General features: G+C 37.1%; 1 long non-coding RNA gene across 1 annotated transcript in view; it reads right to left on the bottom strand.

Annotated features, from left to right (window-relative positions):
- LOC141971426 (uncharacterized) overlaps positions 1 to 12,791 on the bottom strand; it is a 243,196-nt gene extending 230,405 nt beyond the window's left edge. The window contains exon 1 of the long non-coding RNA XR_012635278.1: positions 12,577 to 12,791. This is a non-coding gene — a long non-coding RNA (uncharacterized LOC141971426). The remainder of the gene's footprint in view (positions 1 to 12,576) is intronic.
- Between the last annotated feature and the right edge of the window lie 303 nt (positions 12,792 to 13,094).

Genomic DNA, 13,094 nt, shown 5'->3' with positions numbered 1-13,094 from the left:
CACACAATCTTTTTTTTTGAAGATTCTTCTCAAGCTACCACCACATGCCCCTGCACGGCATGACCTGAAAAGACTTCAGCATCAATCTCTTCTTAATTTTCCCATTTTATTGTTGACTATGAATATATCAAGTAAAGTTTCTTTTTCTCAGCTTTCACTCATTGAGCATTTACAAAATACTCCAATTTTATCTTTGTGACAAGCTTCAAAGTTCTTGATTCTTCTACCTATGAGCTGAGAACTTCAACCTGTCCCAAAGCCCCAGTTCTTCCAGGAAACCTCTTCCACGGCCATTAGGCACCTATACCATGGCTTTCCTCTTTTTTAGGACAGTGGATTCTCAAGGGACCACCCCTGCTCCAAGCCAGGAGAATTTCAGGAGGGGTTCTGTGCAATGAAATAAGCAGCTTCATCTACCTCCTACCACCCATACTTAAAGGGCACTACATAGAGCTGCTTTATGTTTTTTAGCTTTCCGTACATGCCTGCTTGATCTCCTGATTTAGCAACAAGGGGCCTGCTGATGTTTAATTTTGCTTATGACTCCTGCTTGGAAAGGAAAAATGGGTGAAGCACAAGTAGGACTGAGCCTTCCACAAAGCCAACATGTGCTTCACTTACTCCTCATGCACTCCCAGTCACTTATTGCATTACGTAGGACACTCATCTCATCCTTTTCCTGTGGCCTGTTTCCCTTAGGGGCACTCCCTGTGCCCAGAAGGACTGTCTGGTGGGAAAACAGCAAGAGCCTCTGGTGAAGGGATGCCATGAACAGACATGAATTTCACAGAGAAGGGGAAAAAAATTAAAATCAGTAAAGTCATTTTACCTTCTATACTAACAAATACAGTGCATTTTCACGAGGATTTCCGAAGTCCAGAACACGTTAGTCTTGCTGTGCATGCATTAGCATTTCCTGCACAGATATATGGGAGTCCTAAGCAGATACCCAGCCTCTCTGTTTGACTGCGTGCTTCACCCATCTTTGGCAAGAGCCAACTGAAGCATGAATAGATGTCTGATTCATGGAGGAGGAAGGAAAAGGAAAAGCACTTCTTGCAGTAGGCCTCTTCACATTACTAAGCTACTGTAATTGTAACTATTGTGCTAAATGTTACTGAACATCTCTGAGAAAACTGGCAACCTGAATCAATTGACTGTGCCAACGAGTCCAACAGCCCAAACCAGAGCTTTTGAAAGTCAATAGAAAGCCACATATTGATTTAAAGGCTAAAGGATACAGACCTTCCCAGTTTATCAGAGCATAAGCATGTGCAGTAAACTGTAACCAAATATATGCTTACATCTGGAAGCACTTTAAAAAAATGTGATTAAAATATAAAAACCATATGAAACACATGATTTGCAGGAAATTCTAACATCACAACATGCTGCTAAAGGAAAAGCACACTACTGGTCTAGTCCCTGGTTACTGAATGGACATGAAATGGGAGAGCCCTGAAGGGGAAAAAACCCACTTGCTTGGAAGCAATAATTTGATATTGCATGTATTGAAGAATCTTTTCCTTCAGAGAATTCCCATGGTTTACCCACCAAAAAAGGTGTTCAGAAATACACAAAAAGAAGCAACAAAAAGACCTTCATGTGCCACTTTCACAGTAGCCTTTATGCTCTGCTTTACTAGCTGTAAGAATGGAAGATTGCTCTAAGGAAGTCCCTCAAACTGTAAATGCCCTGAAGAACAGTGAAGACTGGTATCCTGAGCACTGAACTTGTATGCACAGCAGGTATCAGAGAATGGCCATGGTGCCTAAATGCCAGAGAACTTTCTTGCTGGCAGTTTGGTTCAGATGCATAAGAGTTTGCAGATGAATTGCCAAACAGCAATCTCAGACACCTCCACAAAAGACATTTTTGGAAGCACTGTGCCCTCAACACTTCCCATGAAGACATGTAAGAGCTACTGTAAAACATATATATTATTTATCTGTATACTAAAGAGGACCACGTGCTTTTTAAAATCTGACTACTTGCCTTAGTGACTACCATCACACTGTACTGTTCGGAAAATCTATCCTTATTTGCACATGCTTCCATCTTGTGCAATCTAACTAAACATCTAATTAAATCTTACTTCAAAAGAATTAAATCAAATTTTCCATCTTCTAAACAGAACTTTACATTTGGTTCTCACATTACTGTTCTGTCAGTTTATCACTAATTCAAAATATCTTTAGCGTGATCAGCTGAATTGTTTTTGTTTGCTTTAATCTCTGTTTATCACACAGAACCATGAACTTTCATGTCTATTATGCCCATCACAAAGAACTCACACCAACTTAGAAGTACGGTTCCTTAAACACTAAGTCTTTAGACAACCTTCAGGATAGTAACTGCATGCAAGATCATTTAAAATGAATCAGAGGAGGACTACTGGGGTGAAAAGGGGTCCAGGATAAACTACTTACTATATTAAACACACACAAACCTGCAATATTGCTGAAATGCAGAATTTTAACATTTCAACTTTTTTTTTTCCCTTTAAAAAGCATATATATAGTGTTCCCTCTGTTATTCAGTATTGTGCAGAGTACATCCTGATTTCTAATAACTTTTTTAATTCAGCTACAAATTCCATCCAAAACTTGTTCCTGAATGGACTTCTGTCTGCAGTGACCTGAATCATTACAATTTCCTGTTGCTAGTGGTAACATTCCTATCCTGAAAAATACCCAGGAGAATATTTAGAAGTAGTGTCCTTATAAAATAGTCCATAAAAGACAACTGATACTCAAATGTCACAGGATTCTACTTTCCTCTAATAAATAAAGCAGTGATTGCTGACGATCATCATCTGGCACTCATTCAGCTTATAAAACAAAAGCATACTAACAAAAATCAGTTGGTGCTTTCCTTTATCTTGAATTACTTTAGGAGAAGGAAAATTATCTTAGACACTAGCTCCAACATTTTAGAAAACTGTATCCATGTAATCAATGGAATCATAAAAGACAGAGGTGATTAATTTCCATTGACGCAGCCTGTTTGTCCAAGAATTAAAATGCTCTTTATAAATATTATTTAAATAAAAGGAATAGGTAAGCATTAGCATTTTCAGTATTACCATTCTCATCTTTAGGAAGATAATCTCAAGTCTACAGAAGTAGGTAAATTGTCCAAGGTAAGATGGGATACATAAGCATTTTAAATGTAAACAAACAGAAAATACTGAACTGCTTTAAAATCAAGCTTTTATCCTCATCTAAACATGTCTATGCTGACTTTAACAGAGCCAAGAAAAGAACCAAGTTCTGGCTAAATTCCCAGTTGGAAAAAGTAGGTTTCCTCTAACTTAACTTTTATTAGCCTATTCAGTATCTCAGCATCCCTATCTTATTATTGTACAGAACTTAACTGCAGTTGGGGATCTCATATGAAAGATTAGTACAAATATCATGTGTTAGTGCAGCTTGTGATGACTGAAATAGTATGTGATTTTTTTCCATACAGGAGAAAATGCTCAGTAAATAGAAAAAAAACAGCAAACAAGATGTTCTTGTTTGCCTATAGCAAGCAATTTACATCCTTTTAAGATCTTCTGGCATTTGGTCCTTTATTCTTTTGCAATAGCAAACCCAAGGTGTCCTATAATCACCAGATTGAATGAAACCTGCTTTCCTACAGATTTATGCTCTTTGGTCTATAACTCCACATACTTTTTTCTCACTGCAAATGGCCAGATCTCTCTGCATTGCTTATTACACTATCACCTGGCAGGAGAAACTGTGCTGTGACTAGCCTGGGACTGCACACACTTTGTTTGGCCACTGAGCCACTGCCAAACAGAATGTATAACAGCTATGTTCTGCCTGCCTTTTCCTCAAAATTGGCACTGATCTGCGTTTCCTGCCTCCATACAGTCACAGATTTTCTTAAAACATGATATTCATTGAGAACTTCACCTTTCAGATTTAACTGAGAGAGACAAAAGGGTTCAAAACCCATGGAGGAGGGAAAGAAAAAAAGAGGAACAGGCAAACCTCAGTAGAAGTCTCACTTTCTTAGAAAGTGACAGTAATAACAAATATTTAAGAATAACAGTGTTGATAATGTGACAGTTTACTAGCTCTGTGAAATGCCATGCCATGGTTTGAGTTGTTTGGGGTTTTTTAATAGATTCTAAGATTAGGCTCTTAAATCCACTTTCAGGAACTGTGATGAGTGACCCTACTTTCAATATGGCAGGAAACGAGCATCTTACTTTAAGTGTGATGTGCGCCATACTTAGCACTTTAAAATACACTTCGTGACTTTAGACATACCAATGAACACCTATAAACACATCCGACCAGATGCAAATAATTACACACAGAACACAGAAAATTAGACCTGCAAAATTAAAAACAAAACCCTATATAGATATTATCAAATTAATGTACTTGGAGCTAAAAAGGAACACGTTAATTTATAAAATAGAAATACTAGAAATATTTTACCAGTAAGAAATTACATGTTTAAAGTTATTTGCCGAAAGGTACAAAGAAGTTAGATGACACCTTGAGATTCCTAAATGTAGAACTTTCAGAACTTCTTAATGCTGTAGTAAACTCAGAGTAAACCCAGAATGGCAGAGATGGACACAGTGTCAATGGCACGGTTTACTAGATTTCTGTTTCTAAAACCCCATAAAATGGTTACCTTTTCAAATATTTAAACTGAAATCAAGGTGTTCAACCAAGCCAATGTCTGAAGTTAGAACTTCTTTCCAACCGTTCATAACTGGACTGTCTTAATAACAAATCTCCCCACCTGAAAATCAGGCTGATGGGCAACTATACATAGATATTATATATTACTCAATTCAAGTAAAAGAGTCCAATTTCCATCTAAAGTTTTGACCTTTCAGTTTTGACCAGGACAGAAAACCTTCTGTCAGATTTTCTCTTTTGGAGTCAATCTGCAATGACTGAAGAGTTCTTTGTAGTCACAATATCAGGCCATGTATGAAACATTTTACTATTTTCAAATTGTCACTGAGAAGACAGAGGCACAAAGAAATTATGTTTACGGTAATAGTATCATTTGGTTTAATAGATAATTACTAAATATAACATAAGGTAAGTGTAGTTAAATCCCCTTTTCCCTAAAAACATGTATTTCCCTACAGACTGGCAGTTTTGGCCAAATTTTAGACAAAAGTGTTGTAGATTCAGTACATGAAATTAAGCTCACAATTAAAAATATATGTAATATGACTGAAGTCTTAATAATATAAAAGATGGAATAGATGGAATAAAGTCAAGATTCTGTGTGTCAAAATTACACTGTTCCCTGATACTTAAATATTAACTAGAATGATTAAAGACTGCTTCTGTGGTATTCTGTGAAATTTGCTATATTTCTACTTAAAAAACAATTCAAAAGCTATATTTGCCATGACCTGCCAATACGCCAAAAATAACCTAGTAGTATATGGCATGATGCTATTTAATAAATAACAGGTTTTTGAATAGAAGTCACTGAATAAAAGAAAGAAACTTAAAATAGCACTAGCTTTGAGGTAAGATGAGGGAGGTGGCCACTGCCTGTCCTGCCAGAGAGCAGCCAGACAGCCAATTAGCCGAGTTGTGTCTACCAACTAGTGACAGCACTGCTGTCAATTGCCTGGTGGTAATGTCAAGAGAGATGCAGAAGTTGCTGAATTACTGCAAAGATGTATATAGGGCATGAGATAAAGACGGGAAAAAACCCAACACATCTGTAGATTTTGAATTAATGCAGCCTACTTCTGCTCAAATTATAGTCTAGGAAAGCTTAATTAAAAAAAAAAAAAAAAAAAAGCATCTCCTTGTATTATTAGCCATATGAATATATGTAGCAACATCAGTATGAAACTGGAACGAGCCCTATTCACTCAGAATGCCTCACAGTGGCATTCCTTCTTTTTGTTAAAAAAACTCCCATAAAAATTGATTGCAATTCTTAACTTCTGGTTCAGTAATGAAAGCAAAACAATTCTGGGAAACAGAACCAACAGCAGCATTAAAATGAATAATCTACATCAACACTGAGTATTAATAATACTTGAAAAACCTGGAAGATGGAGAGAAGGTTCATTCCTTCTCCATGTGAGATGCCCCAAGATGGCAATCTTGCTTCCAGTGCTTTTACTTCTCCCAGCTAAGTTAACCTTGGATACATGCTCACACCAAGCTCTTTCAGCATCATGCTCTCTAAGGACAGGATACTCAGTTCTATACATATGGAATTTATCATACGATTCTCATAGCAGATAAAAAAATATCAGTGTGTACCCTAATACTTACTGCCAAAAGACATGTAATAAATAGCTATAATTTAACATCTCTGGCATATACAAATTTAGATGTTCTTTTACCTCAGCCCTTTAAAAATAGTCCACAATCCACCTGCTGATCACATTGTTTCAGAAACTGATGTTCAAAGACTTTTATTGAGTTTATTTTGTTTACTTTCCTTTAAACAGAAGAGTAATTTATTCCCACTTCTGCTGCTTAAAATAATTTTAACACATTTGTTTTAACAACAACCCCCCCCCCCCAAAAAAAAATCCAAAAACAGAAAAGAGAAAAAATGAAGAATCACTTGTGGTTAGGGACTACACAATGGAAAATTTCAGGCCAAAAAATACAATTTAAAAATGACAAAGTGATAGAAAGTAGTTTAATATAACTTAAACCATGATTAAGTTACCAGATTCTGCACATTTTTTTTTTATTTTATTTTTTTTTTCCAGAGGCTGGCAGTAGATTGTAAATGAAGAGGAAAAAATTACAAAGGAAAGAATTTGAAGAGTTCTACTTTTTCTTTAGCACAATCAATTTTTACAGTTTTTGCTTTATACTGATGTAATTCTCATTGATTTCAGTGGAAGGATAGCTGGGCCTACACTGGGTACTTCTGGACAAACTTTCCTTGTGAATTTCCAGCCAGAGCTTTTATGGGGCCAATACAGAGTGCAGTCTGATTTCCCCAGGATAAATACAACAGTATTTTCAACACAGACAGATTCTGTCACTCTGCTGTGTCACATTTTGTGTATTTTATGAATAAAGCTCCTTGTTGATCACTTTCTCCTGCATTTTCCTCATTTATTCTTTATAACTTACTCTCCCCTAGTAGGGGCACATATTTTTATTTCAGGAATTTATTATACGCAGGCTGAAATAACAGATGCTCAGTGACAACCAGGTCCTAATCATGAGTGTCTTATCAAATATGCACCAAAACCCGAGCTGATATTTTAAGAGGACACTGATCCTCACACTGTAGGCACAGCAAAGTCAAGTTACCTTAGGAAACATAGCTATTTGAAAGCATTTCCACTAGCCTGCCTGTAATAACGTAGATATTTTTGGTTAGCAGTGAAGGAAATTAATGTGTCTCCCTCCCTGCAGCTTTACTCTTCTGCTTGCACAGTCCTGGATCTAGTAAAAATGTCAGTGGGGTATATGGTGAATCAGATCAACCAGTTTAAAACCATCTTCTTTTTCAGCATTATTTTTAGTGAGGGTCAATTCCAATCCACTTCTCCGAGTAGCCTTCTAAGGATGTATATCATTACAGGGGCAGCAGAGAAGTGGGAGAAGAGGCAGAGAAAGAGCACTGGGGTACCTTTGACCAGATCTGCCACAAAGGACTATTCTTGGAAGGATGTCTTTAGCTGGTGCTGCTTTTCAGAAATAATGAAAATTACCAACAGCAATAGAACATGTACTTCAGGGTAGGACCTTCTCTTTAATTTATATTTTTCTTTAACATTTAACACCCTTAAGTGTGCACTGTTCAAAACAGGACTGAATAAAGGGCCTGTACATCTTCCATGGGACATTTACGGTCCATAGGACATTTTTCAGGTTAAGAGGAGATGTGGAAAGCTGGTGATATAAATGGAATACTTTCAGTCAAAATAACTTAAAAGAGGGAGATGAAGGTGCTTTTCGCAGTACTTGAAGCTGTATTTCTTACCTAGTTCTATCATATTGCTAAATAAACTGGGATTACATAATTAACACTAAAATATCATCTTTGAGCTTTAAAGATAACACTGGAATTGGAAAATTCATCTAGTTGTTCGAATCACTGAACATTTTGCTAAATGAGAGGTAGGTATGTCAGTAACTGGAGGCAGCACTACAGTGTACTACCTTGGTCATGTAGTATGGGTGTCATTTCCAGTGGAACACTGAGGAATCTTAAACCATTATGACTGCCACATACATATACTGCAAATCACTGTGAATACTGTTTTGAACTGATGGATGAATGATCTGAATATAAGGCCTCACCCAATTGCTATCAAAGTCAGCAGGCTCTTTGATGGAGTCCTGGATAAAGTCCTGGGTGATGAAAAAATATAGACATAGATGGTCTGCTCATAGGAGAGGTAGAAGAAAATCCATTGCCATTTATCTTGTCCTTCACTCTACCGGTTTCCTGTTTTCTATTGTCTCATGTTTCATGCTGCATATGTCTTGCATCTTTCCCAGACTCAAGAATCAGAATTGCCAAAAGACCTTCCAAAGAGTTCTACAAGAATTTTTTAAAAGTTACTGGAATACTGTTGGAGCTGAAAAAAAAGAAACTTAACCTTGCTCAAAAAACCTATCACAACAGATGTAACCATCTGTCCTCACCTCTACCTTTGCTGCCAGACAGAGCAAAGTAAATGTAAGAGCATGTTAGGTGGAAAAGAGAGGCTCCCTCCCACATCCTCCCTCTCTGAGAGCTGTGACCATAATTTTGGAAGGAACAGCGTTTTTCTTGGGTGAGTTTATTATTTCAGGTATGAAAGTGAATGTCAGCAGTGGAAATGCTTCTGAACAAACCAGGAGACATCAATTTTGCCTTTGTCTGTCCTACATTTTTTCCTCAGTATTTTGCCTCTTGCTTTACTGAAGCCAGATGACTGCACATCAGTTGACAAATCCCAAGGCACAGGATCATATCAGTGACTGACAGGCCATTTTAGATAGGGTGGGTTTCCTTTCTCATGACGTGCTGCTTCTACTTTTAGATCTCCTCTGTTTTGCTCTTTAAGGTCCTGCCTCTCTAATCACTGCTCCTATCTCATATCCGATTACTTCTGCTTGTTCTCTGTGTCCATTTGTTTTTACCCGCATATTATAATCACTTAAATCACTTCATGAGCCAAATGTTTCTCCTTTGATGTGTTTTTCTGTCACCTTCATCATCACCTTTCGGAACAGTCTTCTGCTGATGGTTTGAATATGCTGCAGGAAAGTAAAAAAAGTCAATTGAAAGTCCACTGTGGTATTCCAAAGATCAGGTCTCTGCTCTGTTTCTCTGTTTTTCATGGACAAGTATGTGTACATCTTCTGTTTCTTGCTCCCTCAACTATTTACTGAAGTCCAAAACTCCAATGTTGGCAATTGTCACTTTTTAAATTTTTTTTTTTTTTAATAATTCTATGGTTCCTGGATCCATAAAACTCGGAGATCAAAGAAGTTAAGGCCCAAGTAATTATAGCTGAAAAAGAACTTTAAAGTTGTAGCTAAGATGAAAGAAATTTTTCATTGTCTTCCTTTTTTAAAAATTCTTTTAAAAATAAACTCTTTCAAAATTGCTAGGATATAACATAGGTGGGCTTTTTCTTTTTAATTTGTCTTACCAACACTGTGATTCACTGACACCATGAGTGCTATAATTCACCTCTTCCTGTCAATTTTCCTTCATCTTTCAGTATAGATATCACCTTGTCGTGACAGCACAAACTAGTTCCTCTGACAGAAAAATCAAGTTTTAGTCTTGAATTTCCATCCTTTTTCATGTGAAAGTAAAGATATCCATAGGTACCATGGAGACCTGTTTCTGTAATGTACAGACGTCGATAAAAAGAACATGTCTAGTAAATAAAATTTTTCCTTCTTCCATACGGAACAACAGAACAAACATAAAAGTGAACCTCCAAAATCACTTTTCTTGTAATTTGTAAAACAAATCTAGTTCCTCCTTGACTAAACATTAAAGAAGGTAAATACAAATCTTTCAAAGAAATGAAAGCTATAAAGCAATTGTGTTCTAACCTTTACAAACTATTTTTTTTCAATAACTGGTGTCAGAGAGAATGTAAAAAGCCAGTATAATTATTCTAGTCTGAGCTCATGAGTCTTTGACTTTCTCTCGGAGAAAATAGTAGTATTTGGAGATATACTACTGATATTTAAACTTCCTGCCAGTCACATTATATTGTGTCAGTCTTCAGATGGTCAGTAAGAACACCACATTCAATCATCATTCGCATCATTATTGTAGGGGTTTCCATGAGTCACAGAACACAGCTACTGGGAGAAGGTATTCTCCTTTTAATGACAGATATAGGCATAAAATCCCCAGAAAATTCTCCTCCTCACTAAGCCTTTTCCCCTTCATCAGGCTGGTTATCAGAGCATGAAAAAATGTTTCATAATCCTCTAATCTGGTGTCACAACACCACTGGTGCCTTATTTTGCCAATAGAAACCCTACAGCATCGAAAGAGCTGGTCTTCTGCTTGTGTGCCCATGGAGGAGGTGGCCACAGGTGAGCGCCCACCATCCTCTGCTCCCCAGGTGCCTTGCGACCACTGGGAGGTGGCTGACTCCCCAGCAGTGCAAGCCACCAAAGCTGGGAGGACACCACCTCCTCAAAGTTTCTTTTACTTTCAGTTTTTCAGGGTCTAAAGGGCACTTCAGCAGGTATTCCTCCATCACAGCATAGCTAGGAAGAAAATCATACATTTATATTACATAAGTGGACACACTTCTTTCCCTCAAAGTAAATCTTGAAACTCTTAAAAGCACAGACAAGAATTTTCCTGTAGAAAGTCTAAGGTTTAGCCCAAGTCAAAATAGATATGAATTCATATCACAATAAGAAAACAAGAAGTATGAAGTCTATTTGGATCATCTTCAAATCTGTATTTGTTAGCATTTCTTTGAAACAGTCTTTCACCCCCGCTTTTCTTTTAAAAATCATTTTCAAAACTTACAGGCAAACTCAAGAATTCAAACTGGGAAATAAGAATGGACACATCAGGTGAACAGCATGAACTTCTGCACTTGAAAGGGACTGCAACATCACATGAACCCAGATCTGAAGCATCATATTATTTTTTAAAACAAGCATCCTGCTAATTGTTAGTAACTTTCACATGAGCATTCAAACTTAGAAAGACAGGTCAAGAAACAAGTAGTCTCTGTATAGAGTTCAACTGACCAACTTCTTACTTTACATATTAGAATTACTCTATCAAATGAACACGTTCCCGTCAGCTCAAAATAACCACTATATAATTCTGAGATTTTTTCTTGCACCTTCTAACTTTGGTTATTTATTATTTGAAAATAAAACTATTTAAAGAAAGATACAGGGAAGATCATTTTGTACAGAATCATACTTCTACTGGAGGAAAACCAGACTCATTTCTTCTCTAAATCACAGACATCTTAAACATCATATACAGAGTAACTTTGACATGCCTTGATGATTTATTGCTCTAAAATTCATCTGCTCAGCAGTTTTTTCAAACATATTTCTAATGTTACCATCAACATGCAGTGTTTAATTCTGTTGCTGTGCTTATTAATAAAGCAGCTTTTTCAAACTAACTCGGATCATATTTATTACCATTACACTAGATGTCTAGTGTATCTAACACAATCTGTTCAAGAACCTAGCCAGAAGTATTGTGTTTCTCTCCTTAACTGAAACAAAAGTTACAAAAGCCTTATCATTTGTATAATTTTGCAATTTACCTAAAATTTAAATAGCTCCCTGGTATTTTTGTAAATATGTATCCAAGTATAAATCCTTTTTCTCTTAGAGAAATAAAAATCACTGAATGTTGTTTTAAGAAAAAATTATGCGCATCACAACAAAGGAATGCAAAAAAGCTGCAGGAAAGCTTGAGTAAATAAAATAAATGTGGATAGAATAAAAGTGGTTTCCCCCCAAAACCCGAGTTTGTCAAAAGAACAAAGCACACACAAACAGCATGTAAAACCTGAATTCAAAATACGTTTATAAAAAAGGGATAAGGACACATGTTTTTTCTATTTCAACTTGAAAAATAAAGGGACACAGCAATGAGTCTTGCTGGCAGGCAGATAACTCATAGGCCCTGACCCTTCGACTCACCAGGAATTCAAACACAAAGCTCTTTTCATAGTGACCGTGCCATACATTCTCAAGATAAGGCAGAGAAATAAGGAGCAATGGAGAGGTGCCACAAAGCTCAAACTGCAGAAAACTGTGCATAGAAATTATGTTTACTTACTCACCTATAAGCAGCTGCATACCAAGTGCTAGCTGCAAAACTATTTATTTCCAAATTGGAAGCCATGCAGCATGCTTTTAGAAATGGGACCTGTCTCGTGAAGCAAGCAAAAGAAAAAGAGAGAGCAAGCAGCAAGGAAAGGACTATCCCTGTACATTTCTGTATCGTACAGAACTGAAGTGCACATCCGGACAAATAACACAATGAGATTTGCAAAAGGATTGCTGTGGTAAAACGGAAGGGTTTTTAGAAACAACAAAAATAGCTACATTTCAAACAACATTTCAAATCTGGACTCACCATGAAAAAGGAACAGTTGCCTGAAGTTAGTGTGTTATTTTCTGCCCTGTTCCATTGCACTTTTTGCCTAGTTGTCCAACACTTGGTAGCTCAGAGCTGCCACACAGAGGCCCCTTCCGTGATCTGGCTTATTTGCCTGTCAGTTTGAGTCTCAGCTTCTGTATGATGCAGCTGTGCACTTTGCTGAAGGTCTAATATCATTTCCATAAGCCTTCTCCCTGCCTGGAACAAGCAGTTTGTCCTCCCTGCTCAATAAATACTCAGATCACTTTTCTGGTACTCACAGGGATAAAGCTTTAAGTTGTTAAGGAGTTCTTACTAAGTAGTGGGTGGAGAACATAAGCTCAGTACAAGGAAACTCTGCGCATAATCAGAAACTGAGAAACTTCCTCCCTTTCCCCCAACCCCTCCTCTCACCAGGCAAAGCTGCCAGTGCCTCCTTTACAGAAATTTAGGAATGTAAAGGGAGGACTCAAAGGGGCCCAGTCAGACAAGCCTTTCTCAATCAATTAGCTTGC

Source organism: Athene noctua, chromosome 1 (genome assembly GCF_965140245.1).
Source record: "Athene noctua chromosome 1, bAthNoc1.hap1.1, whole genome shotgun sequence".
In the NCBI taxonomy this organism is placed as follows: Eukaryota; Metazoa; Chordata; class Aves; order Strigiformes; family Strigidae; genus Athene; species Athene noctua.
This window is presented reverse-complemented; position numbering and strand designations above follow the sequence as displayed.